The sequence below is a fragment of the Sinocyclocheilus anshuiensis genome, unplaced genomic scaffold (assembly GCF_001515605.1).
Source record: "Sinocyclocheilus anshuiensis isolate Anshui unplaced genomic scaffold, SAMN03320099.WGS_v1.1 scaffold1189, whole genome shotgun sequence".
Taxonomy (NCBI): Eukaryota; Metazoa; Chordata; class Actinopteri; order Cypriniformes; family Cyprinidae; genus Sinocyclocheilus; species Sinocyclocheilus anshuiensis.
The window spans coordinates 285021-310975 of NW_015552686.1; the positions used below are offsets into that span (position 1 = coordinate 285021).

The window sequence follows — 25955 nt, forward strand, 5'->3', positions numbered from 1 at the left end:
TGAAGAGACGCTGGCCTGCTATCTCTCTATGGGGGAGACATCTTCTCTTAAGGCTCCCTCCCTGCCATCCAAACCCCTTCAGGTTACATCTCGTTTGAATGGCAGGGCGTATTCAGCAGCAGGTCAGGCTGCAGCTTCGTTGCACACTATGGAGGTGCTTCAGGCTTATCAGGCTGATCTGCTGAAAGACCTGGATAAAGGTCAGGGTCTATCCCCTGATGAGGTGGCTGAGTTGTGTCGCACCACAGATCTTGCTCTCCGGGCAACTAAGCAGGCCGCCACTGCCATTGGCAGATCCATGGCGGCCATGGTTATTACGGAGAGGCATCTGTGGGTGAATCTGGCGGATATCGGGTCAAAAGAGAAGGGCTTTCTTCTTGATGCGCCAGTTTCCCCTTCTGAGCTTTTCGACACGTCCGTCGAGACGGTGGTCGAGAAGTTTAAGAAGGCCAAGTCTTCTTAAACTTTAAAGGCTCGACTGCCTTTAAATCTTTCATTCCACGAAGGTCCAGGTCTGAGCCCAAACAACAAAGGGGTCCTGGCCTGTCTTGGCCTAAGGATCAAAGGCGGGCTCAGAAGACTAGTGTCGCGAGTCGCGCCCCTCCCCCGCCTGCGGGTAGGGCTCAAAAGTGGCGTGGGTCTAAGGGTGACAGGCAAGATTTGAGGGAGGTGATCCAGACTAGGCGTTCTCAACGCTCTCGTCTGGACCAGAGTAAAACCTGAGCCATCTACTCCCCTCCTTCTGAGAGTATTACATCTGCTCTCGTCTTCCTCCCCTTAATTCCCCAAAAAAGCTTCCCTCCTGACTGAGGTTAGGTAGGAGCCTCCTGCGCTTGCATTGCAGTCTCTTATGCTGGCCTATGATGTTTTGGCTAGTTTCTATGTCTCATAGAACTACCTACTGATGGTCCGGACCCCAGTGCTTTTCGGACTTTGCCTCCAGCCTATATCCATGAGCCTAAGTCATGCGCGGGAGCCATGGTTGGTGAGTATGATCCATTTCATCTACTCTACTGCTAGTTGTTGTATTCAATACTAGCCTTTTTCTGCAGCGCTACTCAGACTCTGTACGCATGAATGGTTATTGGGTCACGCTATTTCTTTAGATTCTATCGGGTCTCTATCGAGATAGAGAGCATGAGACCGTGTCCAATTGCTCCGGTGGACTGTCTCTTTTTGGGCCCTGCTGGGTTACCCCTTCTAATCTAGCGCCTCCTTCTGGTTGAGCTGAGAAGGGCTCCCCTCAATGTGAGGGTTAGCAATGAGTCGCTCCCAGTATGTGCTGTAAGGACCCGCCTCAGCTTGAGAGCTGAGAGCGCTGCTCCCGAAAAACCTGCATTAGCAACGAACTAAGTGTTAGGCCCATCTCTGTCGCCTCCTTGGTCAGTTGCCTTTATTTTGGGACCCTGTTGTTCCCTGTAGAAATGTGTGATCCCCTTCTAGCAGGATCCCATTTCTGATGTCCCATTTGCGATTTATCTGCTCCTCGGACATGGCTGTGCTCCCCTCACTGCGGGAAGGTCTCTTTGAGCTCGCCGGTCCTGGGCAGACTGGGTGAGTCCTCCTCTCGACTTGAGAGTTAGGTCCTCTGAACCTGGGCTATTGATCGCTTTGGTTGAGCTGGGTTCCTCTCTCTCCTCGCTAGGGGTTGAACCCTCTGCTCTTGAGCTCCGTGGCAGTGACATCAGGTAGTTGGGCTGCTTGCTGCTTCCCTGATAAGCTGCCTCTATTTGGGTCAAGCCAGGCAGTGCTCCCCTCACCTCGGAGGGTTGTCTTTGAGCCTGCCGATCCCGATTGAGCGTCTGTGGACTTCTCTCATCGACTCCTCCGCTCGTTTGAGCTCCTTTTTTGTAGCAGCCTCAGGTTGTTAGGCCTCTCTCCACCCCCCTGTTGAGCCACTCTCCTTGTGGGTCAAGCTTAGCAGTGCCCTTGGGGGTTTCATATGAGCACGCCCCTCTCGATCTGAGCGTCCGAGTCCCCCTTCTCTTTTTGAAGTTGGGCCTCCGCTCTTTTGAGCTCCGGGTAGCAATCATGCCAGGTGGCTGGGCCATCTCCTGCCTCCCTGGCAGGTTTGCTTGTTAAGTGAGCGAGCTGAGCTCTGTGCACTTTCTAAAATCCACATTGTGGTAAGTGTGCACGCTAAGCATTCTGCGCACTTTCTAAAATCCTGTATGGTAAGGGTTACGCGCTGTTAGCTTTGTTCCCTTTCTCTGAGTTGGTTTAGGCCCCGGTTCTTGCCTTGGGCTCCACTCAACTTATGTATCTCTGTTGATACATTTCTGAGTAGGGTGTTGCTACCAAAGATCTGTCGAGTCAGTTCTTTGAGCAGGTTTATTCGGAACTGGTGGTAGCCCCTCTAGGTGGCAGGCCAGGGTCTGGTTTGGTTTTTAGACACCTTCTGATTCCAAGCCTTGAGCTCTGCCCTAGGCTTGGGCTTCCTAGCCCAGCCCTTAACAGGTAAATTATTTTAGGGTATGCCGCTCAGGCCCTTGGCCGAAGGGGATAATGTCACTGACAGCCATCAAGATGTCCTTGGGGCAACTCCCATGGCTATGGTAGAGTTGGTACTTAGTGCTCGCCATGGTTTCTGGCATTCACTCCCCTCAGCATGGCCGCGTGGGTATACCGTTCCCCATAGCGACCTCTAAAGGACGCAGTTCAAAGTTCCCTCGGAAGGGAACGTCTCAGGTTACGTATGTAACCATGGTTCCCTGAGAAGGGAACGAGACACTGCGTCCTCTAGTTCCCTTGCCATGCTTCGGACTTAAGCTTCAGACGAAGAAGCGGATGACGTGGTCTCTCTTTTATATTGTGGTCGCACCGGGTGATGACGTCACAGGCTGTTGCCGGCCAATGTTATTGTCGCGTTTAGATATATGCTTCAGACACCGGACACGCTGAAGGCGTTCCCCATAGCGACGTCTAGAGGACGCAGTGTCTCGTTCCTTTTTCAGGGAACCATGGTTACATATGTAACCTGAGACTCTTTTTTTTTCAGGTTTCTTTGATGAATAGAAAGTTCAGAAGAACAGTATTTATCTGAAATATAAATCTTTTGTAACATTATAAATGTCTTTATCGTCACTTTTGATCAATTTAAAGCATGCTTGCTAAATAAAAGTAATAATTTCTATAACCCCCCCCCCCTAAAAGCTTTTTATTTCAGATAAATGCTGATCTTAAATATTGATAATAACAATAATAATAATAATAACAACAAATATGTTTCTTGAACAGCAAATGAGCATATTAGAATGATTTCTTAAGGATCATGTCACACTGAAGACTGGAGTAATTATGCTGAAAATTCAGCTTTTTGATCATGGGAATAAATTACATTTTAAAATATATTCCAATCGAAAACAGTTATTTTAAATAGTAAAAATATTTCACTATATTGCTGCTCTTGCTGTACTAGTTTGGATCAAATAAATGCAGGCTTGGTGAGCATTTTCAACAAGGTGGACACAGTTCTGTTCATAACAGTATACCTGGTGGTGAAGAAATGACAGGTAAGAAAAAAAGGGGGAGGGGCAGAGATATTGGGGAAAATTAAGAAATAACCTTTAATTATTTTCCACGGCCCCAGACTAAGGATTTAGACCTTTTTTATGTGATGGCCATACAAATAATAGGGTTGTCTGGTTTCAGAAATTGTTGTGGATGTATAGGCTATATACAGGAAATTAGGAGACAAAATTGCACCTACAACAGCTTGTCACTGGAACAGGACCCTTAAAAGGACATATTTGTTCCTTTTTTACCCTTAATAGGTAGGCCTACAAATTAGTGCCTTAAGGGTACGAATTACTACTCTCAGGTACTAATATGTACCTATTAGGGGTAAAAAAGGTACAAAGATGTCCTTTTAAGAGTACTGCTACGGTGTCAAGCTGTTGTACCCCAAAAGGTACAATTTTGACCCCTTTTTTTCTGTGTGGCCTGGATGAGTGTGAGATTTCCCGGCCTGAAATTACGTCCCAGTCCGGCCCTGCTGACCAGTGAAATGCTGCAGAAATGATGCAGGCTGCCAATTATGGGTGTGACACAGAGAAAGAGAGATGAAACGCTGCAGTTTAAAAGAACAAAACTTAACATATTGTACCATGTACACTAGTGTTCAAAAGTTAAAGGTAAAAAATACAGTAGAAGCAGTGATGTTGGGAAATATTATTACAATTTAAAATATCTGTTTTCTATTTTTATAATACTGTTTCCTATTTGATTATAATTCAATAATTTATTCCTGTGATGCAAAGCTGAATTTTCAGCATCACTACTCCAGTGTTCAGTGTCACATGACCCTTCAGAATCAAAACCACACATAAACACATAGACTTCATATGATCTGTATCACTGTATGTTGATATCCTGTTGTATGTTGAAAATATTAAATACTATGATCTGATAGCCAAATGGATCAAATTGTACGCTCTCTCCCAGTTATGCTACATTTCAAGACACATTACTTTGAGATTACCTGCAAGAGACCAACCATCGCACACAGCTTGAGTCTGTTTCCTACTCCATTATCAGTTAAAAGCATGAATCACGGGTTAACCCGGATCACCTCGCAGCGCTGGTCAGAGCCATTTGCACATCGCAAATTGATGAAAAGCAAGTGTTTTCTATTGGCAAAAGCAATTTCGTTCTCTTCTAGTGCATGACACACAAGCAGCCGTTTGTGCTGATTATGTTTGTTTACAGCGCAGCATTGTTGAATTCTTGATTCTGATTGGTTGACGGGGGTTTAGAGGTTGTTGATTAATTTTCTATTCTTAGTGACAGGTTTGTTGACGCCATTGCAGTTCTGTATCACATTTCAATGTTTCTTTCTAACTAATAACAGTGGCGTCGGGCAGGATACTTGATTGGTGAAGTCAGTAAGGATGAAAAAGTGAATAATGTCTTGAGATAAACATGTTTAATAGACGTGTGTTTGATAACCGTAGCTTAAGTGGAGTAATTGACTCTTGAATTCTTGAAATGCAATGTTCCGCCTTTAATTATTCCTTACAAAACCTGTTTGTGTATATATAACATTCATACACGAGACCCAATAACTTTTTGTACAGGACAAGATACAATAGATTACTTTAGTATCCATGCAATATGCCATTTCTTTCTCTTAACAGAAGCACAAGATTGGATTTAACCAGAAGGGATGTTATTATGAATTTTTCAGAAATCCAGTGGAAATGTGCAGCTGTGTGTGTGTGTGTGTGTGTGTGTGTGTGTGTGTTTGTGTAGTAATGCCCTTGCCGAGTGAAAATCCTCACGGCTCTGATTAAAATGTTTATCTCTGTCTTCAAGGGATATCGGTCATGTTTTCATATGATGAAATGTCTTCATCTTTGTGTCCGTAAATATTGACCTTTCACAAAAGCCTGATGAGGCAATTAATCATAAAGAACAGTGGCTTCATATATGAAACACTATGAGAGAGATATTTGAATATGAATTAATGGCCAAGAATTGGAATATAGCAGTTTTTATGTGTGTGTGTGTGTGTGTGTGTGGGTGTGTGTGTGTGTGTGTGTGTGTGTGTGTGTGTGTGTGTGTGTGTCATACTCTATTTTAGATAGATAGATAGATAGATAGATAGATAGATAGATAGATTTTAATTTTTTTATTTTACATTTGTCTTAAAAGGATAGTTCTTCCACAATAAATAAATAAATAAATAAATTGTCACCATGTATTCAACCACCTTTTGCCATTTTTTTAAACATGCAATTTACATGCAATAGAAGTCATTGTTAACCAGAACTACGCTTTAATTGTATATTAATTGAATAAAAAATATTTTTATATTTTATTCTACATTTTAATATATAGCTGTTTTTGTATGTAGTTCAGTGGCATTCAGTGGCATTTTTAAATTATTTTTTGTTTGTTTTTTACATTTGTTTTAAAAGGATAGTTCTTCCAAAATAAATAAATACATACAGTACATACATACATGCATACATAAAAAATCTGTCACCATGGCTTCACCCACCTTTTGCCAATGTTTTTTTTTTTTTTTCAACATGCAATGTTAACTAGGGCTGTCAAAATGGCTGAAAAACTAAATTCGAATTTTGTACTTAAATATTATCAATATTCGAATTATATTCGAATTTAAAAGGCATCATTTCAGTTAGGGGGGAAAAAAGCTTTTGTCTTCTCTCCTGAGGCCAAAACAGGGCGCATCGAACAAAATATTATGCACGTTTCTTCAAAGCATAATAAAATAAAACGACTATCTTTGAAAAAAGTGCATAATGTTTAAAATAATGTTTATAAACCGTATATAATTAAAGTTGCTTAAACAATTAGAAACAAAACAGAATCATGCATGTATGTATAGTTTAATACAAAGGACAAAAAACAATCACAAAGAGTACTTTTTTCATTTAAAAACTTGAGATGCAGTAGGATGGGGAAAAACCGCCATAAAGTCTTGAGACATGTTTTTAAAAAGTTGAACTTACATTAATTTTACATGGCTTTCTAAACATGCGTCTCTCTTGTGTGAGATGCGAGTGCAACGGTGATAGATGTCCCAGCCTCTAGAAAATGTGATAAATATGCGTTCTGTGTGAACGGTTTGGTTTTGGTTTTGACACCATCTCCGCATTGATGTTCTTTTTTCCCCGCAATATTTTAATGAACAACGTAGCAGTGCCGCATCTAGTGGGTTCAACTGGATAGACTAACAAAAACATTAAAATACAATGACACTTACAGGTGCATTTCAATCAATTAGAATGTTGTGGAAAAGTTCATTTATTTCAGTAATTCAAGTCAAATTGTGAAACTCGTGTATTAAATAAATTCAATGCACACAGACTGAAGTAGTTTAAGTCTTTGGTTCCACCACTGATAAGGCTGCCTGATGCACACCTAAAATTTGAATGCAACGTTTTTGCATTCGAATGTGGATTTTTATTTTAAATTCGACGAATATTCGAAATTCAAATTTTATTTTGACAGCCCTAATGTTAACCAGAACTTCACTTTAATTGTCTAAATACTTTTTGGTGTTGCTGTATAGACTATTTGGATTAACACGCTTCTCCTAACTATAATTTTCCAAAAACTACACTATGTTGTTTTTGCAAGTGCTGGCATTTTCTTCAGGAAATGCAAACGTAGTTGTTTTGTAGTACCATTTTGGAAAAGCACTTTTACATTTGCCTGTGCCAAATCCAATTGGCCACAACTGCTTCCAACATGTTTCTATGGATTTAAAAACAAATTCACTTTTTTTTTTCCATTTCAGTGTTTTTTAATAGTTTTGCACCTATTTATCAGCAGCTTCGTTTGAAGGCTAGATCTAATAGCTGAATAAACATGCATTTTTCACAACATAAGTGAGGGAAAATTTACGCAGAATGATGTGAGAAGCAGTTCATATCAATGTGAGTGCCAAACTTCAAGGCTTTAGCTCACCCTCACACATTTCAAGGGTGTTGTATACTACAGTGTGCATATTCAGAGAGAGAGAGAGAAAGCTGACCAGCTGCAAGTGTGAAGCAGAAAATGAATAAATGATAAAGCGTCTCTGAGCCAAGGGCAGGCCAGCAGGGAGACGTGAACTTTGGTTGACTTGCAACCTTTACTGTAAAGTTGAACAGAAGTGTTGTCATTGAGATGATTTAATTCGAGAAATGCGCCGGAGAAGATTTCTTTATGATCCCTCAGAATTATGCAGATAAACTGCCAAATGTTTAATGCTAATTCCCAGCATGAGGTTTTGTAGAGGAATCACTCCAATGAAAATTGCAGTAAGAGCTTAAAGTTCAACCAAAAATGAAAGGACTGTTGTAATTCGCTGCCAGTGTGTTGCTCTGTGGTGGTTGCTGTTTCCATGCAGTCACAATAAATGGGGAAGTATGATTTCAAGTGACTTGTATCACAAATGATGCAAATGTAGTGTTTTGAGGCCATGTAATGTTTTGTGTGAAGAACAGACCAAAAGAAAGTTACCAGCTGAAAATCGTGTTTAAAAGAGAAGAAGCGATGTCAAATTTGCAAATTAATCGTTCTTTGGAGTTCACAAAAGATCACTGAATGATTCATTGAAGAAGTGAACTGATTCAGTTTAGTGACTCACTGATCCAGTCATAATAGTGATTAATAGCATAACATATTATAACATATAATAATTGCATATTTTTTGTGTGAGGAACAGACCAAAACAAAAGTAGTTATCCATTGAATATGAATAATTATGTTTAAAAGTCCAAAATCCATTGAATATTATGTTAAAAAAAACAAGTAGTGATGCCCAATTAGTGAATAAATCATTCTTTAAAGTTGGATCTTTTCAGTTGATCTGGTTCGCAAAAGATCTCTGAATGATTCATTGATGAATTGAACTGATTCAGTTTACTGACTCAATGATCCAGTCATAGTGATCAATAGCACCTGAGCTGAAGATTACCAGTGAATACCGCTGTAAATTTGATGCTGCTTCTAACAGAATTACTATTTTTACTAATTACTAATTGTATAAATTATTTTCTCATATTATATATAACATATCATATTTTTGTGTGAGGAACAGACCAAAATAAAAGTTGTTAAGAGAAGAAGTGATGTCCAATTTGTGAATGAATCATTCTTTAGAGTTGGATCTTTTCCAGTTGATCCGGTTTACAAAATATCTCTGAATGATTCATTGATGAATTGAACTGATTCAGTTTACTGACTCAATGATCCAGTCATAGTGATTAATAGCACTGGAGGTAAATATCAGTGAATACCGCTCTAAATTTGAGCCTGTTTCTTACAGAATTAACATTTTTACCAATTATTATTTGTATAAATTATTTTTATATATTATATAATGTTTTTGTGTGAGGAACGGACCAAAATAAAAGTTATCGAGAAGTAGTGAACGATTAACTTTTTCAACAATTTGTGAATGAGTCATTCTTTAGAGTTGGATCTTTTCAGTTGATCCAGTTCACAGATTAGCTCTGAATGATTCATTGATGAATTGAACTGATTCGGTTTACTGACCCAATGATCCAGTTGTGATCAAAAGCACTTGAGGTGGAAGATTACCAGTAAATACCACTTTAAATTTTAGTTTCTCACACAAAACTTTTGAAGACTTGAAAAATAGTGGTATGGATCGCTTTTAAGCTATTTTTTGTCTAATTTGTTTTCTTTGTTTAAGCTTAAAACCCAGTTTGATATGGGAGGTGCCTCCTTAATGGTTGAGGCTCTCGGCCAATTCATGGATGAATTCGAGCTCACCGATTAGGTAATTAATAACACAGCAGCTACCCTTCATTACCGAGACGCGCTGAAGGTCAAAAAACACGCGGTTTCTGCCTGCTTCAGTTACGTTCCTGTAAACACATTCAACAAGAAGCAAATGTGAGAAGGTGGAGATTCATGGTGTCCTGGCTTCTTCTGGGATTATACATCACAGGTTACAGATTGCGTTCATTTCCTCTTGATATTTACTGCTCGTTTATTTCTCTCAGGGGAGTGAGGAGAAAAAGTGACGACATGGCATTTGAATCATTAGTCCCCAGTGCTGTCATCTATCGCTCTATGCCATTTAAATCTCGAACGGAAAGAGGCGAAAAACCCGGCTCCTCTTCAGCAGTCATGAAGATGAAATATTAATGGCTTCCTGCTTTTTAGTGTTCTGGCCTTGAATACTCAATTTACTATTCATATGTTGATTATAAAGAAGCAGAAGGCATTTTTGACGGTCAAAATATGGGTCCTCTGTGTTGATGTTCTCATCTTTTTCTTCCATGTTTTTAAATTGTTAATAACGTGGCACCTGAATGAAGCTGACCCTCTCGTCTAAGATTGTCAACAATAAGATCGACGTTTTAACGGCTTTAACCTTCCAAAAAATAAGATTTATTTCATGTTTCAAGCTCACAAATGCCTTTTTTGCTGGGTAAAATCACATTTTAATGAGGATTTTCCAAATAGGCAAGTCGTGCAGACAAAATACAGCCGGTCTCATAAAATGTCATTTGACACAGGTTAGTGTTGTAGAGAAAAACATGTGGTCAACTCTTATTTACCAAGAAACTCATTTGGAAAGTTGGTATGTATGAAAGACCGATTAGCTGTTTGACCTGGTTTTTCCTTTCCATGTTCTGCTTTGCGAATTATACATGATCCAACCCTCATGTCTGTGTTTTCTTCATTTAAAAGGAAATCCTTCGGTATATGAATCCGATTTCGTGTCTCGTCTTACAGAAGCTTTAGATTGGCTTGCTGCAATTGTACTCTTGAAGCTATAATGCGAATGTAAACTCCTAACCGTGTGTGTGCATAAGTCTGATAGTGTTACATCTTGAGTGTCTGGGATTTTTTATTGATGAGGTTCCTATTTTGAAGACTTCAATTTAAATACATATCTTTGTTCTGTTTCATTCATATCGTTATAGAAAACCAACTTGACGTTCTTCAAAAAGTTTTTTTTTCTTTATCAGAGTTGAATGGAGGGAAGAGGCCATTGTTCCCGAGACAATGAGAATTTGATGTGTTGAGGTCAAAATATGATTGAAAGAAAAAGAGTCTTTGTCAGTTGTACTTAACATACTTTATTCAACGTGTACAATGAAGATAAAGCACAGGAATTGAACGTTGAAGCCAGTTTTATGCAGGATATTTTCCAGACTATCTGTGCTAAACATTACTGTTTTAGTGTGCTGTATAAGTGGCGGGTTTTGGTGGGAATGTTTGGAGGACTCATCACATAGCGTTCCTCTGCAGTCCTCAGGAGACACAATGCTGTAAATGTACTGTACGGAATTTCCAAACCAATTACTTTCCCCGTGCCGTCTCCTGTCTTAAACATGAATTACAGGATCTGACTGTGCCTTGTGGGTTTGGATCCATGAGATGTCTTTCCGCCGTGTCTTTGTTCAAAGGCAGTTCCAAACGACTCCGGTGCCTTTTCAGTCCAATCCCAAATTAATTTGTTTGATCTGTTGCCACATCAAAGACATTTAAGCCCAGTTGGCCAGTAATTGTACACAGCGGGCAGTGTATTTTCTGTTGGTCGCCATTGAATAAATTTTTAAAAAATATTTTCGTAATGTTGTGTAATATATGAATATAGATGGATAAAATATCTGTAATATACAGTGGGTACGCAAAGTATTCAGACCCCCTTAAATTTTTCACTCTTTGTTATATTGCAGCCATTTGCTAAAATCATTTAAGTTATTTTTTTAAGTAGCATTGAGTCTTAAGACTGCTAAATAGTTATATATTCTGACAGTTGTTTATCGTTAAACTAAACTTTTATTTTGATGGGTTGCCGTGAAGAACTTGAAGCTGCTGTGTATGTGATATGACGGTAGTTTTCTCTGATGAATGAATGATAGGCTTTCTGTTGTAACACAAGGTAAATAAGGGTGACATCTAATGGAGAAGACTAATGATAAGGTTCACGTTAATCAGATCTTGTTTTAAATGTGTGCTGAAATAAATACCGGAAAAGATCGATTCGCGGCTTTTGAGAATCGATATCGAATCGACGTCATTTTAAAAAACGATTAATCGAAAAATCAATTTTTTTTTTGCCCAGCCCTAATTGTGATTGTGGTTAAATATACTATGTATGTTGCATATGATAACAAATATGGGGTGGAGAATGTAGATGAGACTACATCTATTAAAATTATATTAATCTCATTACACATGTGAATTGGCAGGAGATGTAGATAAATGAATTTTCACCATTACATTAGGATGGTCATTAGTGCAATAGTATAATGCTTATTATTTTCATCAGAGTGTAGAACTTGATATTTATGATTGATTATTTTAGTGCTTTCTAGCTGTGTCTCCAGTTATTTTTATCCTTTGAAGTTACACACAAACAGGGCTTCAACTCAGATGACATGACAACTGGAAACAAAATACACCATTCGAATTGTGTTAACAGAATCTGTATTCTTTATTTCTGCAAATGAGCTCATGTCGAGTAGTGGGTGTACAGTAAATTTCACAGGTTAAATTTAGTGACAAGTGCTATATTCATTACCATGAATTAGTAATCTCATGTTTTGCATAATTTTTTTTTAATTCAAGGTCTTCTATTTTCCCTTTATACATCTGATTTATAAAGTCACTTTAGTAATATATATATTTTTTTATGCTAAAATACTGTTTTAAGTTAATTGATTTGGGGACTTTTTTCAAACTTCATAATACAATGTAGTGTTGTCACGGTACCAAAATTTCAGTATTCGGTACCGATACCAGTGAAAATCCACGGTGAAGTGTGCTTCAACTGGCATATCATCTAAATAATTACTTTTTAATGTATTGACAGCAATAGTTGCACTATGACTGTGGATTTGCTTCCTTTCATTCTTGAGCATGAATGAGGTCAGACTCACAATCTGCGTTCCAATTCATCCCAATAATGTTGAATGGAGTTCAGTGCTTTGGGCAGGTCAGTCAAGTATTTCTACACCAGTCTCAGTAAACCATTTTAATATTCAACAGTCTTACTATCAGGTCTACACTAAGAAATTTATACAGAACTATTTACGTATTTATACAAAGGATTTCAGATTCTAGTTCAAGATGACTTAGTCCAACATTTAAAAACAAACATTCTTTTGTTCTAATCCAATGCACTTTGTCTAGTTTTTTTTTTTTGAACAAAAGAACATGTCTTATGTTTTAAGGCACAGTTCACCCAAAAATGAAAATTCAGTCATCGTTTACTCACTCTCCAAACCTGTATGAGTTGTATTTCTTCGTTTGAACACAAAAGAAGAATATTGGTTACCAAACAGTTGACGGTAGCCATTGACTTATATAGTATTTATTTCCATACTATGGAAGTCAATGGCTACCGTCAACTGTTCAGTTACCAACATTCTTCAAAATATCTTCTTTACTGCTCAACCCTCATAAAGGTTGGAAACAACTTGAGGGTGTGTAAATTACACATTTTTAATTTTTGGGTGAACTATCCCTTTAAAGCCCACTAGTGCTTTCTAAAGACCATTTAATGGACTGTTAGTTTAAGCGATCTTGCCTGCGATTTGATTTTAAAAGCATGTCGTTTTGCACATCCCTAGTGTCTATTGGATTTTGCATTCTTCAAAACAGAATGAGTCATCCCAGCAGATGAAATCATTCTAAAATGTTGTATTTTCTTGCAAAACTACCCCATCCCCGTTAGCTTTTTGTCTTTTTTTTTTAAACAGTTGGTAGGGTCTCACCGATTTGGACGGTTACAATGAACAGAAGGTCAGAGCCTTAGGGGAGCGCGTGGGATGGACCTGCCCTGCTGCAGGCCTTACACGGTCATCTTGGTTCAGAATCTGGAAACCTCTGTTCTTTATAAATAGCTCAGTGTGGACCTGACAGCGAGACTCCGTTGAAGAATGTTCCAGAGAGAGAGGGCCTCGAGGCGTTATGGGCATCAGATGTCTGGAAGATTCGTCGAAAACTCTGACAGTCTCACTGTGAAATCCGCGAGATTGATTTTTCAGTCCGATATGAAAGACAAAGCCCATCTGTGGTGTCGTAGAGACACTCCTCTGGCTGCAGAAAGAGACTGTGGAGGTTGTTTATGAACCTCTTGCACCTTGCCTATGAGAAAGACTGGTGGTAGCAAGCTGATTAGCATTTTTCGGCACCAAAAGACGAGCTCCGGTGCTGAGTGAGTTGCAAAAGTATTGCCCTAATAGTGTGTTTCTGGCAGAGTGTCTGAAAGACGAGTGTAGGTCTTGTTCTTTTTTCCTCTGGCTGTGTTGTGGAACTGACAGTTCTAACAGTTGTAGAAATAAGAAATGTGGCGTATAAGCAGCATGTATGTCAGCCTTTTTCCTGTTCTCCACCCCTCGTTCTTTCACTCGCTCTGTCTCTGTTTGCAAATACCTTTCGTCCTGGGCGGTACGAGTGCTTCCTTGTCGAGGGCGCTTGTAGGAGCTGCGGCCGGCCTGACCGTATGCATGCCTGTGTGAAATTGGTTTGTTCATCCATCAGCCCTCTACGGACACCTTGGCAATTGAATCGCCATTGGCTAGTGTTTCTGAGTGGCAGAGATGTAATGCCTGATAGTGTTGGTCTCTGGCGCCAGCCGTCAGATCCCCATCCACTGGATCTGCAGAACCATCGGGACTGCTGGCTAATGCATCTGCAGGAACGTTTATTTTTGGTGATGGGATGCCACACATCCAGGTGTTAAGGTAAAGGCAACAAACTACTGCTGTGTGCTGTCACAGTGCTTTTATGTTAATCGATAACGTGGATATTGATGGAACAGCAGGAAGGGTTTGAGGAAAGTGTTTGGAAGCCAGGGTGGTATTCCATTTAGAATTGAGTTTAGAATGGAATTCCATTTTAAATTCCATTTCAAGTCCTGAATTTCAATTGAAATTGAATAAATATAGCAAACAGGGTGCATGCAAGGAAGTAGAATAAAAAGACAGATGGATCGATAGATAGATAGATGGATGGATATAGGAATAGACAGATAAATAGGTAGATAAATAGACGGGTGGATGGATAGATAATTGGGTGGATAGGTGGATTGATGGAGGGATGGATAGGTAAATGGATAGTAGGGTTGGGCGATGTCTACAAAATTGGCATCGGACGATGTGTACAGTGAAACATCGCAATGGACGATGACATCGTGGAGCGGGTTAGGTGGTGTGCCCGAAGTGTGAATCCATATTCAGAAAGATACGAAAAACAAATAACGATTGCTAACAGTTGCCTGTTACATTACAGTACTTAAAATTTCACTTACCACATAAACAGAGTCACAAATATGAATTTAGGATGACGGCGAATGATTTGCAGATTCTGAGCACCACTGACAAACATCTAATCTTGTAAAATGTGTGGTAAGTACTGCCGCTCCATAGTATAAACCGAGTCCGTGCGATCGCGAATCTCGAAAGTGAAAGTGAAACTAAAAAGCGATTGTGCATTCAAAAGCAGTTTCAATGCCAGGCATAATAGCGGCTCCCTGATGCCCACAATTTATATGCAGTATAATTACCCAATGATAAAACTGCAAGAGAAAGTATTGAAATACATATTTTCCTTCCATCTCATATTTATTCCCTTTAGGGGTTCCGTAGTACACGTAATTTTCTCTCCGAACACGGTATCACGGTATTGGGATTCAGCGGATTGCAGGGGTATGGGGGGAGAGGGGAATCACGATCCCGACTCAACATCGTGATATCTATCAGCAATCGGCGATGGACGATGGCATTGTCTATCGGCCCAACCCTAATGATAGATAAGTAGATGGATGGATTGATGGATGATAGATTGATGGATTGGTAGATGGATGGATGGGTGGATAGATAGGCTGGTGGATAGGTGGGTGGATAGGGTAGAAGGATGGATGGATAGACAGTAGATAGATAGCCGAGTGGACGGACAGTGGATGGATGTATGGATCGGTAGATGATAGATAAGTAAACGGATGGATGGATTGATGGGTAGATGGATAGATAAGTAAACGGATGGATGAATGGATAGACGGTGTATAGGTAGACAGATAGATGGGTGGGTAGACGGATGGATGGATGGATGGATAGACAGTGTATAGGTAGACGGATAGATGGGTGGGTGGATGGATGGATTGGGTAGATGGATAGATGAGTGAGTGGGTGGATGGATGGATGGATGGATGGATGCATAGATGATGGATAGGTAGACAGATGGGTGGATGGATGGATGGGTAGACAGATAAAAAACGCTGGATAGAAGGATAGGATAGATAAATAGACAGATAATTGGATGGATGAATGGTGGATGAATGAATGGGTAGACAGATGGATAGATGGGTTGATAGGTAGATGAATGGATGAAAGATAGAGGGTTAAATAGGTAGATGGATGGACAAATGGATAGGTAGACTGATGGATAGATGGGTGGGTGGATGGATGGATAGATGGTTGGATAGGCAGACAGACATATATATAGAGATAGATAGATAGATAGATAGATTTAATAAATACATAGATGGTTAAAAACTGTTTTAAAAGGGTTAAAAATGTTTTTCCTTGTATTGCAAGCAGTGTATTATTTGCCTCATAGTGAGAGTTTGTATGTAGGAGTGTGAGAATGTTCTTCTGAATGAACAATTACTATTCAGTGTTCATCTGTGAATTTGAGGTTACACTTGATCATGTTCCGCCTCCTCTACCTGAAAAGGTCAGTGGCTCGTTTGCCACCATTTAAAAAGGTCATTTTGAAGTGCAGGACCTCTTGAGCAGCGTACAGGGCGAGCTGTCTTTGAGCTGCACTATATTGGACGTCTGGGAGAAATGCAGTGAGTTCGTTTTCACTGACAGATTCTTTGTAAGCAACACCATTACTGCAACCTCACGGATAGCCGGAGGTTCTCTTGCCAACAACTATAAAAATTACGGTCCACGGGGCCATTCATTTCACACAGAACTCTTTCTCCATTTTGCATGTTAGATTGAATTGCAACAGGATGTCCTTGGGGTCGTTTTCGAGTGTCAGGAAAGCATCCCTTATGAGCGGAAATTAGAGCAAAAGAAGTAAAAGTCATTCGAGGTCTCGTTCTGTTTATGTGCTGAAGAATTTCTCTTGTAGACTTCCACCTCGACCATACGATTTCTTCTCAATTTAACAGCCGTCATATGTGTCCGGAAATACACCACATACAAGTCTGTCAAGTTCGGTGGGTGATTTTTCATTTTCCTGTCCTTAATTTCATAGAAAATCAAGTCGGCTTAAAACGCGATCCCAGTATGAGCCCACTGGAATCTGAAGTCTGCATTTGGCAGATTTTGCATTCAATCACAATGATTCGGCTCGTCCGACGGATCCGCTGATGGAAGCCAACGCCTTTTAAATCGCCGTTTATTCAGTCAAATTTCTGCCGTTTCAAAAAAGAGCAGCAGGAGCTCTGACCTGGTTCAAAAAGCCCAGTGTCCGAATGCAGTCCTGCCAGGCTGTGGCGTCGTGCCATTTTGGTTCATTGGCTGAAAAAAAGCAACGTCTCTCAGGTCATCCCACCTTGTCAAAATAAATAACTGGCATTTTAAAAAGGTCCAGACAGTAAAAGTTGACATTCAGTGGACTATCTTCTTTAAGGTTAACTTAAAGGAAAGCAGATAACAGATGCAACCACGAGCACCTTCAAACCTGTGGGAGTAAAATATTAATATCAGTTTTCAAAAGCTTAAGATTCAGAGCTAATGCATCTTATATTTAATGCAAAGGATCAGACGCACACATAGCAAAAATCATTGCCACACACACACACACACACACATATATATATATATATATATATGGTATTTTATATATATAATATACTAAATAAAAAGGTCAAAGTGTATTAATTTTTAATTTTTAGAAGCCCATTCATTTGCTTTTTTAACTGTGCATCATTATATGGTTTGTTGCATTGTATTATTTGCATTTAGCATTGTTTTTCATCTGGCCTGCCTGCCTATTTTATTGACTTTTACATGGATGTTCTGCACAAAACATACCCATTGTTTACCCTCTAAGGGCTTTAGCTAAGCAAAGTCATTTGAAAATGAACATATCCATTAAGTATTTCATTATATATATCAAATTGCAGTCCGAGGCTTGATTGTCGTACGTGATCTCCATTTCATTTTGAAACAAAGAGGTGCAGTGATTGAACTTCACACTGGCCAATGGTGAGTAATGTTGCTTCTCCTCACCGGGCTTTGAAAGACCCCACGCTCATTTGTCTGCATTTCCAATTGGATGCGTCTAATGGCAGCAGCAGTGCATTGTTGAAGTTTGTTTGTGGCCACTGTGCAGCGGGAGAAATCGATAACCAATTGACTGTGATTTCATAGCCTTTAATTTTGAAAGGTTTAAGGCAAGACTTTAATTCGTATTGTCCTTCCAAAGTATGCAAAGAGACTGGCGTTGTTTAATATAATATTGTGTTTGGAGTAAATATAATGGAAAAATATGCATAGTTCCATGAAGAACATTTAACATATATGATATATATATTCATTTCACAAAATTTCTGCATACATTCTTAAAAATAAATGTTCTTGTTTGGAATCTATGTTCCATAAAAAACCTACAGTATGCACTCTGAAAAATGAAGGTTCTTTATTGGAATTAATGGTTCCATGAAGAACATTTAACATCTATGAAACCTTTACATTTCACAAAAGTTCTGCATACATTCTTAAAAATAAAGGTTATTTTTGGAATCTATAATTCCATGAAAAACCTGTAACATCTATGCACTCTGAAAAAAATGATTGTTCTTTATTGGCATTGATGGTTCCATGAAGAACATTTAACATCTACTGTATATGAAACCTTTACATTTCACAAAAGGTCTGCATACGTTCTTAAAAATAAAGGCACTTTGTTGGAATCCATGGTTCCATGAAAAACCTTTAACATTTATTGGCATTGATGCTTAAATGAGGAACGTTTAATATCCATGGAATCTTTTCATTGCACAAAAGGTTCTATATAGTGGAAAAAACATTCTTCAAATTAATAAAACATTCTTCACACTGAGGAAATAATGGTTCTTTTAAGAGTGTGGAACCTTCTGTTGCACAAAATGTTCTTTATAGTGGAAAAAAGTGTTCTTTAGATCATTACAATGTTCTTCACAGTAAGAAACAAAAAGGTTCTTTGGGGAACCAAAAATGGATCTTCAACAGCATTGCTGAGAAAACTCCCTTTTAAATACTTTGCTTTTAAGAGTGTGGAACCTTCTGTTGCATAAAAGGTTCCTTGTAGTAAAAAGAAAGTTCTTTAGATCGTTAAAAAGTTCTTCACACTAAGAAAAAATGTTATTTTAAGAATTGTTCACTGAAAGGTTCTTTGAGGAACCCAAAATGGTTCTTTTATGGCATCACTGTGAAATCCCCCTTTTGTAGCCTTTATTTTTAGGAGTGTAGTGGAAAATGATTTGTTGGATTATTAAAATGAAAGAAAAAAGAAAATTGTTCTTTTAAAAAATGTTCACTGAAAGGTAGTGCTGGGCGGTATACCGGTTCATACCGAATACCGGTTTTTGGTTCTTCGCGGAACCCGAAATAGTTCTTCTATCACTGCAGACACTTCATTTTAAAAGATATTTTTCTGCATGTACACTATGCATTTAGTTCGTTTTAATAGTTTAGAGTTCATAACCTTGTTTCTTGCACCGTAAAACAGTTCTGATCTTGGTCAGTTATGTTCGTTTAGCACTTTCACTGGTTGGTAGAAGTTTGAGAAGGTTGTAGAAGGAACATGAATAAGTGACATCCGTGCTTCTCCTCTCTTGCCACCACTGGTACCGTTGCTCGTGTTTTCATCTCTTCTTTGCATATATGCTCCTCAACCTCTGCGAATTCTCAGGAGAAGCCAGATCGTGAGCTGTCATCTTAATAATAGACACATTAATAAAAGATCAGCTTTAAAATGCATGGGAAGTTTTGGGGGCGACTCAATCATGGCGGTCCATTGTGATTCTCGTTGAGTAGAGGAGCGACTCGCAGTCGTTCTTCATCGCAATCACAAATTCGCCAATTACGCCATATCCAAACGCTCGAAAGCAACATCGCGCCGGCAGATCGCCGCAGGCTGCGTGTGAGACTCAAGAAGCATGTTTGCGATTCCCTGACACCATTGCACGATGGAACTGACATACTGTATTTGCCCGTTCTCTGACACGCATGCAACCCCTTCCATTCATCCAGTCCATTACCGCTAGCGTTAGTCGCAGTCATAAACATCAGCCAAGTTTATGAGTCATATCTTGCTTTTGTGCCTGTAGAAAAGCAAACAGCCCGTAGACTCTCTAGGGGAGCTATTTGCGTGCCACTTTTCTCTGGCGTGTGCAGCGCTTCACGAGTAAATGCTTCCCGGTGCCCCCTGTCTTTCTTATCAACGCTATCTACAAATGGAGCAGAGACGTTTGAAGGTCATAATGAAATTAGAAGTATTTCATCATGCCCTTGCGGAGCGAGTAAAGCGCAAGAGAGTGCAATAAATATTTTTGAACGAGGGCAGTGCCCCATCATTTCTTTCCACTCTGTGGGATATATTATCATTGTAATTTTTTCCCTTACCTGTGCTGCTGGGAAAATATTACAACATAGATTTTTATGATTCATCAGGGATTAAATCGATGCTGTTTGGGTTCATGCGCTCATATTTGAAGCTTCTGAGAAGCCCCACAATGCACTGTGTCATTAGGTCACTGGCATTACCATAAGAAAGCGTTGTGGGAGAATGTCCTTGACATTTACTCTTTCACTGTAAGATCACAAAAGCAAAGTTTGCAAGTAATGCCTAATAGAGATGCAAATATCCGGTTGAATGGGCGGACGTCTGTCTCGGATAGTGGCCTCTTGGCGCAAGTATCAGGATTAAAGCTTTCTGGTTTGTGCTTTTAGTAATTCTGGAGTTTTATTCGCTTTTACTAATGTAGCCAATCACCATCAGCAATATGCACAACTGTGTTTCTTTAACAGTTGCACTTTAAATTAGCATTTTAACTCTACAATGTGAATACATTACACAGGATTTGAGCTTTTTAATGGTATTGAAAGAAGGCTGCATTTATTTAATCAAATGTGCAGTAATATTGTAAAATATGATTACAATTTAAAGTGATGCTTTCTATTTGAATAGATTTTAAAATGCAATTTATTGCTGTGATGCAAAGCTGAGTTTTCAGCATCATTACTCCAGTCTTCAGTGTCACATGATCCTTCAGAAATCATACTGATTTGCTCAAGAAACATTTTTTTTATTATTATCAATGTTGAACACTACTGTGCTGCTTATTAGGCATGATATATTTGTTTTCGAGATTCTTTGTTGAATAGAAAATCTGAATTTCCAAACAAACAAGCAAAAGCATTTATTTATATACACCTTTACTTTTAATTTAATGCATCTTTTCTGTAAAAGTACTAATTAAAATAATAATAAATTAAACTATTATTAGTAATGTTTTAGTTTTTTTCTAGGTTGTTGCTTACATAAATTAAATAATTCCTCCTTAGGTTCAAGCATAAGGCATTTCACTGCTAGTTTAATAGTCTGTCAGGCAAAAATTGTAAGCATAGTCACTTAAGAATTGGAAAATTTTGTTAATTTTGTATTTATTTACCTTTATACTGTATAAGTTTATAGAAAAAGGAAGTAAATATACTGCTTTAGAAAAGAGCATAACAAATGCACTATTTACATATTAATATAATGCTCTTTTATGTTTCCAAATCTGAGCCTAAGGTATTATTTTATATCTTCTCATTCATTGTCTCATCTTTTGTCTTCTGAATCAACAGCCTCAAATTTCAATGTGTTATTATGACAAATACAGGGCTGAGAGAGGAATTTAATTAGTTCTGAACGAATGGCAGCTAATTATTAAAAGAGACTTAGCGTATTTTTATTAAGTATTTGTGTTCGACCCTTTTGTTAGAACAAGGTGTTCGTGTGACAATGGAACATTTAATTACATTTCTTTTGCCTTATTAAAAACTACTAACGAGTCAGAAACCTCGGCTGTTATTGCTACCATTATGAAGGGGCCGATATGAAATGTGTGGTCACTGTCTTGTCTCGGCAGAGCCAGTTCTGTTTCCATTTTTCTCTCTTTTGTCTTCTAAAGAGTCTCTCAGTCGCCGTGCCCTTCAAGAGGCAGGGTGAGGCATCATTACAAGGTAATATTTTCCCGCTTTAGGCGCCGGCATTTTGATTTATTTCTTGTAAGAGAAAAATATTAATATTTATACACTGTGATGGGAGGGAAAACATTTAGGCAGTTGTTTTTCTTCAGATCATTTAAATTTGTAATGCGTAGGGTAAAAATACGAATAGAGCTCTGATGTGAGCTGCATATGCCGCTGGTAAATGAGATGTATGAACAGCGTGGTGGAAGGAGAAGCGCTTTTAGCAGCTGAACTTGCAGAATTTTGGAAGCGAAGGCCTCGGTCGAGCTTAAAGGATGTTTCGAATCCTCTTTTGGCTCAGATCACAGCAGGAGTGTTTAGCATTTAGCGTTAATGTACACCAGTGTAAAGCAGTTAGCTGTTTATCAAGAGAGAATGTGTTCAAACTGAGCAGGTTTGTGTCAGCAAAACTGTTGACTGGTTTAGTGTGAGCAGTGTGTATTGTGAACATGATGAGTATATATGTATACATGTATATATGTTTTTAAAATGAACACTAACCAAACGTCAAATGACAATAAGATTCAGTGTTGTGGTGAGTATATGAAACAAATGTTACTCACCAGTTGGTTGGTGACTTTTTTTTTTTTATTAATTCTAGCAATGCCTAAGAACGCTATATGGATTAGTGTGATTATTAAATCACAAAGATTTGGAAAATGGATTTAAAAAATGCAGCATGCAGCAAACATCTTCCCAATCTGTTGTTTACAAAAGAGAAGCATTAAAAAAAAAGAAGTTTCCGCCAAAATAAAAGCTCTGTTTTAACGTTTGAAAGCAAACAATTAGTTATATGTAAGTTATATTAGTTATATATATTATATTAGTATTGTTGTGACTGTTGTTATATAAAATAATAATAATTAAAAATAATATTATTTATTATATAAATTAGAATTATTATGAAATACTTTACAGTTCAGTAATATTATAGTGATATTTCTTTATTCTTTAATTATAATTTTTTTAATAAATAAAATAAATACATTTTGCAATGTTAATAAATAAATATTGCAATTGCAATGCCCTTTTTTAAAATAAATAATGCACATAAAGTTTCATAGCCAGTCAAAAAAAATATTGCTGGTAAAAATAAAATAAATAATATATAATATGAAATAAAATAAATATTCTTATTGTAACTCAATTGTAACAAAGCACAAACAAGGTCATATTCTACACTTTTGCAGCATTTTTCCATGCAAGTCCATTTTTAATTTTACGTTTCTTATGCAAAAACAGCTGCTGTTTATTTTTTACATCCATTTTCCACCATCACTTTGGTCTTTGCAATTTAAACAGGCTGTTATTGCTACTGTACCTTTAAGACGACATGTAAATGACCTGTTATGATTGGCTAACGTCTGTGTATCAGCATAGTTCATTCATTCATGAGGGTGCACTGTTGCTGAGTAGCAGTTGATATGTACACATAGGCGGTCATATGGTAATGAGCTCATGATTGTGATGTCACCATCATGACTTCTGCTTAGTTTTCAGAAGGAAGTTTTGATTTTACATAGTCTTCATAGTACAACGAGTTCTCAAAAGAGCAAGGAAAAGCTGTTTTCCATGATAAAATGTTTCAGTAGATGAAAAACGTATGTGAATGATCACCAGTTCTCCTGCTCAGTCCTTCAGTGTGTGTGTGTGTGTGTGTGTGTGTGTGTGTGTGTGTGTGTGCGCGTGTTATTTCTATACAAACATGCATTTAGAGAGACCATATGGCTACTTTATCATACACCAAAGTATGAATTCATCTCCCAACCATGATAAATAACCTGCAGGGGAAAGTAATAAGAAGAAGAGTAAAAATTCTAATATGAAGTAACGGCAATGTAAGAGTACTACAAAAAACTAATTGGGTACAAACGGCCGCAGTGTTTTCTGCGATGGCCTTTTACTCCACGGCCCATAATTGGTTTGTAGCTGCATTCTAGTGCGATTGCTCTCTAATGGAGATGCATGCAGCCTCATGACAGGATACGAAGGACACAACCCTCAGAGAATAGCCTGCAAATCTATTCCTCCACCCGGACATTTGTAAGAGTCATTAAGTGCGTTTAAATGAGGTTGTTAAAACTGATGAAATGAGGCAGTATATTTGAAAGTGGACGCAGAGACCATTTTTCAGCGTTACTCACTCGGGGCGATCATCCATCTTCTGCCACGGATGGCAAAAAGTCCCACGACCGCAGCGCTTAGGGGCAAATGTCAAAGAAATAAAACGCACGTAAGCAGGCCCATTATGTTGCAATAACAAAATGATGAAATATTTGTTTCAATTACGTCGCTGCTGCCGCAAACGGGAACATGACACTCGCTGAAAGGACATGATTTGGTTGCAGACGCATTTCAACAGTCAATTGTGAATTAGTTTCCTTTGTCAACGGAGCATTTGATCAACATACGAAGCGCAGTCATTCGTTTCACAGTTCGGGAGGAAATGAAATGTTTCTCTGTGGTCCTGCATCAGTGACCCTGGCGTAGCCCGAGGACGTGATAACCCTCGAGGGCCACTCAATCGATGTGAGCTGGCACACTCAGCAGAGACCTGAAGTGAAGTCAGAGTGGGACAGAAACACACACACACACACACACAGTTGTGTTTCCATGTTTTATGGGGACATTCCATTGGCGTAATAGTTTTTATACTGTACAAACTGTATTTTCTATCACCCTACACCTAAACCTACCCCTCACAGGAAACTTTCTGCATTTTTGGATTTTCAAAAAACTTAATTCTGTATGATGTATAAGCTTGTTTCCTCATGGGGACCTAACAAACGTCCCCACAAGGTCAAAATTTACTGGTATTACTATCCTTGTGGGGACATTTGGTCCCCATAACGTAGTGAACACCAGGTATACACACACACACACACAAATATATATATATATATATATACACACACATACACACACACACACACACACACACAATTAAAATATTTATAAGAATAAGAATATTTTACAATATCATATTTTAGTATTATAATAAAATTATTGTACATTATTATATTTCACAATATAGCTTTTTTGATAAATGGCCTCACTATGTGCGTGCTTATATAGAAATTAACATTTGTTATTTAAATTTTTACATGATTATTTCAATGTAATATATAATTATACTATAATTATTTAAATTAAATATATAATATATGGAATTTTCTATTGTAATTTATTAGCCAAAATATGCATGTATTTATGCATTTTTCAGCCAAATAACTTCTCTTTTGTTTTTGTACTATTATTGTGAAGATCACATCTGTTTGCCATTGACTTTGAACACAGCTATTTTATTCATTTATTAATATGGCTGCTACTGCTACAACTACGACTACTATTATTATTAATCAGTTACATTATTTACTGAATGTTTTTTAATTGTTGTTTCTGTACACTTCACTGCAAGGCTTCAATTATAGTGTGCCAACTGAAGTCATGGAATATAACACACAAGTTGTATGGACTATACTTCTAATGGGTTTTTTCTTCAGAATGACTATTTATGTCATTTTACTTGTAACATGTCATTACAGCATCTCTGCTCAAATGCAGCTCATTTCTATCCGCTCTTCTCTGATCTCAATCTTTACTCACCCGAGCAGATTTCAGGTATTACAAAAGCCTTTAATTACTTTTTCACTTAAATCAGATAAAGTGTATTTAGACTTAATTACTGTCAGTAAAGGGGCCAACTTGAATAATACAAACAATTAGCTTCAGTGCGCATTAAAAGGACGTCAGTCCCATTCATCAATATGCCAACGTGATGCATGAAGACGTTACACGTTTTGTTATGAAAGTGTAGATTGTCAGACTGCGGTGTGCATGAAAAGTGCTTTCTATTGAGTAAAACAAACTGAATTCAGATGATTCAAGCAGTTTATAGCCACACTTTGAGGTTTGGGTTTTGTTCTGTACAGATTAATCATCAATCAGTTTGGGTGTTACTTAGACTTCATTAGTAATTTAGAATTTATGGTCATTGTTAATGGAAATATTCCTAATTTTATGTTCTTTGTGGAGCTGCAGTTTGTTTATAAAGCAGAAACGGTCAGTGTTGAAGCTCAATGTTGATGTTCATCTTGCTAACGCCTGCGGTGTGAAACGGCATCTTCATTTTGCTGATAGATAAGTGGATGCTAGTTAGAGGGGTATATTTGTAATTGATCTTTCTGCCATCATTTTATTACTTTTGCACAACATCTCATGGGACTGAAACTGTCTCATTAGTGTGTGTGTGTGTGTGTGTGTGTGTGTGTG

General features: G+C 38.2%; 1 protein-coding gene across 7 annotated transcripts in view; it reads left to right on the top strand.

The window, feature by feature from the left end:
- LOC107667613 (kelch-like protein 29) overlaps positions 1-25955 on the top strand; it is a 298485-nt gene that overhangs the window by 119554 nt on the left and 152976 nt on the right. The window lies entirely within an intron of this gene.